Consider the following 4,030-nt stretch of genomic DNA (forward strand, 5'->3'; position numbering starts at 1 on the left):
TCTTCTTCAGTGGAGCTGAGAATAGTTTTTTTTCATCTCCGTGCACTATCCTTTTGTATTCTCAAAGATTCTTAGGTTACCTCTCTGCAGTTCCTGCAAATTGCCTTCATAACCATATTTCAGGAGAGCAGGCGAGTGTCAGTTTCATTTCTTAGCTGGCCTGGAGGCTGGCTCTGAAGTACCCGGGTGAGGCCATTAGGAGCCTGGCTCATCGACTCCATATTCATCCTTGAACGTATTAAGCCTATGGAAGTGAAAAACTCACACTAGAAATGAAATCAGATCTTTCCACTGAACCCTAGAAAGCCTTCCATTCATTTTATTGGTGTAGCAGCAAGCTGGTGACTCTGAAAGTATAGCTCGTAAAGTGAGAAAACAGTAAGCCTGTCTGGCCTAATGGCCATTCATTTTCTAATTCCTTGAGGCTAGGAACGGATCTGCTGTTGGTTCTGTTAAAACTCCTTACCTGGCCCACGCACAATGAGCATTCAGCACATGTTGCTGACCGACCAAGGAGGAGCTTCTCATATTAAGAAGTGCAAACAGCATGAGAGAAGTAAGCTTGCCAGGCCTGGCTGGAGAGTGTTTCCCTTCCAAATGATTAGAAGTGTTCAGCCACTTCCTGTCAGCTAGGTTGAAATTATATTTCTTTGGTGGCAGGAAATTCAGCAGCATCCATGGAGCCAAGTTAGGCGATGTCTGGGGGTGTCTGGAGTGACTGGAAATGATTTGGAATTTACAGGCTCATGGTGAGAGCTGGGTGGGCTTGGCCATGACCCGGTGCTCACAGATGCCTGTAACTGTATGTGGTCCTCTAGCATTCTGTTTAAAGAGCAGCTTGGAGAGTGGTGACTCTGTTTCCTTCTTTTGCAGTGTATCTATGGAAAACCTGCAGGGTCTGTCTTTACCACAAATGCTTATGCTGTGGTCTCACATCACAACCAAAATCCAGAGTTCTATGATGAGGTAAAATACCTTATTTTCTCATTGAGAAAATGCTGTGGTGGTTGTTTCTTTTCTGTTTGAATCATTTCCAGTCTTGCATCTGCACCTTCAATCCCTGAGTGGTTAGTCACATGAAAATAGAAAATGTCACATCAGAATGAAGGGCCACTGCCTGCTTGGTGCCCTTTGGTGACAGTGGAGCCTGGGCCCACAGATAGAAGGGGCTCTGACATGGGATAACATAGGAAACAAACGCCAGACTGGAACAGGACTTCTAGCCCACACTTGGACATCAGCTGGCTCCATGACCTTGAGCAGGTCACTTCCCCTCCCTGAGTCTCCAATTTCCAGAGTTTAAAATAAGACATTTGGAAGGGGTTTTCTGAAGGCCCTCCTAGCTCTTACCTCCTGTGGTTCTGCATGGGAGGGTGCAGCCTGTCTGTAAGTGAAATGCTCTGAGAGACACAGCAGTGTGGCTGGGCCCCCAGAATCCCATCGGCTGCACCAAATGCCTCAGTGCAATATAGACAGAGGCCATCTCCCGGCCTCTGAGCACCTGTCCTCAGTCAGGTTGCCCGATTCTGTCCCTGGCTGTCTTTCTTCCCACTTCTCTGTCTCTGCGTGTCTGTGTCCTTCTCAGTGTCTCTCTGAGTGTCTCTGTTAAAACCTCCTCTAGTCTGTGCATAGACAGCTTATCCAAATCCGCAGGCTGCCTTTGATAACCGTGTGTCTCCATGGAACCTGGGTGTGCATCCCAGGCCAGAAGGTCTGCTGTTTCTGCTTCTCAGGCTCCACGTGTCCATCCCTGGCTTGGTCAGAAACCATCCCCCCACCCTGCTGTCCCCAGTTCCCCAGGCCCAGCTGCTGTAGTATGGAGGCCTGAAACCCCAGCCCGGGACTTGCTCAGTCCAGTGCCCCAACCTTTGCAGGGAATGTGTTTTTGCCACCCAGGGAGGGAGTGTGTCCATATTTATGTGCAGCAGAGCATTCGATACCCAGATGGTCTAGATGCTGTGAATAGGCATATTCTGTGGTGAAATATACCTACAACAGAAATTAGTTATCACACCAAAGCCGTGTCTTGTGTGAATGATAATTAGGCCAGATGTCCCATCACCAAGCTGTTTAATGTATTCCTCTCTATAACCAGTGCCAGTCACTAGAGAGAAAGCTTGTTCATGTAGTAAGTAATCCATGTTAGGAAGCCAGAAACGGACTTTTGAAACATTTGCTATGTATTAACCAGGAAAGTGAGTGTGAGCGTGTAGGCTTACATGGGTTCCTGGGCAGGTCCACGCATGTGCGTTAAATCAATTAAATCTGTGATCTGTCGCCCACATCCTTCCCAGGAGACATTAAAAACATTCACTTGGGTTCTGATTGGCAAATTACTTGAGGTGCTTGTATTAAAGTATTAATTTTTAGCATGAAATGCATGTGTCATGATACTTTTCATTTATTCAAGAGTAAAGCTGTGTTTTTCCTCTAAAGAAATTTATACAACTGTAATTTGTGGATTCCATAATACCTCAGTGACTTTTTGCTCATTTATTCATAAAGGCTTATTTTTTTTTTCCACGCAGAGGAGGGCAATGATTTTGAAAAAAAAAAAAAAAAGGCAGGTTTTCAAATTCAGTGCACATTGTAGATGGATTGGATTCACTGACTCAGATTGAATTACATAGTATCTCTGGGCTTTAAGGATGTGGTTTTGATCCAGTGTTTCAGAAAATGTTTCTGCAAAGTTGAATCCAGGAGAATCCACAACTCTCCAGGAAGAGTAATAAATCAGCCCTCACAACCCAAGAGAATATTGTTGTCAAACTGAAACTGACCAGAAAGGCATTTGGAATATATTTAAATGATATCTATTATTTGACCACTTGACCTGTGATTTAGAAAATTATGTCATTGGAAAAGTATGATGAAACAAAGCTAAAGGTCTGACAGTCCCACTTGACGAAGAAAACAAAATGCTCTATATAATTTTGCTTTCATTTCAGATAAAAATTGAGCTTCCCATTCACCTTCATCAAAAACATCATTTGCTTTTCACTTTCTATCACGTAAGTTGTGAAATTAACACAAAGGGAACAACCAAAAAGCAGGACACAGTTGAAACTCCAGGTACGTGTGTTCTTTATTGGAGAATAGTTGATTTACAATGCGGTGTTTGAGGTGTACAGCAACTTGATTCACTTGTACATATATATGCATCTATTCTTTTTTGGATTTTCTTCCCATATGGCTTAAGACAAAGTGTTGAGTAGAATTGCCTGTGCTGTCCAGAAGTCCTTGTTTATAATCCTTTCTGTCTATTTATCTATATTTATATCTATGTCTAATCTATCTGTAAGTGTGTATCTTTTAAAATTAAAAAAACTGTTAGAGTATAATTGCTTTACAATGTAAATCAGCTACAGGTATACACATATCCATGCATTCTTTAAATCTCTCTCTCTAGAGCTATTCGAAATGGAGTTGTCTTAGGATATACCCTCTTTCATCAAGCTACAGACCACTTCCCCTTATCAAAAAGTGCATTTCTGAGTTAAAATTTCCTTGCTAAAATATGAATTACATGTTAATTTTATCATCATTTCTACTCAACATCATGTCCAAATGCTTGCCAGTGTGCTTAGACTACTGTAGGCAACATAAAGTAATATTGTTCTTCTCAGAGAGAAACCCATATTGTGATGCTATATTTTTGTTATTTCTTTTGTGTGGAATGGCCCAGCAAGCAAAATCTTGCAGCTCTACTCATTGAGAAGAAGGAAGTGAGCCCAGAGCCATGGGCATTTTTGAACCCAAGGGAGATTGGAATTCTAGGGAGAAGAGGATAGATTTAACAAACTTGAATAAGCATTGGTAGTGAAGCCCCAATTGTGGTCTCATTCCGCGAGGCTTTAGATAGACCAATGGGAAGCATCCTTGGGAGAGTATCACAGGTCCTATGGACATGGCCCATGCCACATCCACTATCTCAGTGTCAGTATGCTTTGGGATTCAAATCCAAGTTAGCCTGTGCCCATCTTTTCCTTTCTTTCTTTCTTTTTTTTTTTTTTTTTTTCCTTTTTTTTGG

At 42.4% G+C, this 4,030-nt stretch overlaps 1 long non-coding RNA gene across 1 annotated transcript in view; it reads left to right on the forward strand.

Moving 5' to 3' along the window:
- The first annotated feature begins 19 nt into the window (after positions 1-19).
- LOC104995341 overlaps positions 20-4,030 on the forward strand; it is an 8,622-nt gene continuing 4,611 nt past the window's right edge. Inside the window, exons 1-2 of the long non-coding RNA XR_826056.1 lie at positions 20-966; positions 2,949-3,072. This is a non-coding gene — a long non-coding RNA (uncharacterized LOC104995341). The remainder of the gene's footprint in view (positions 967-2,948; positions 3,073-4,030) is intronic.

The sequence above is a fragment of the Bison bison genome, unplaced genomic scaffold (assembly GCF_000754665.1).
Source record: "Bison bison bison isolate TAMUID 2011002044 unplaced genomic scaffold, Bison_UMD1.0 scf7180017850801, whole genome shotgun sequence".
NCBI lineage: Eukaryota > Metazoa > Chordata > Mammalia > Artiodactyla > Bovidae > Bison > Bison bison.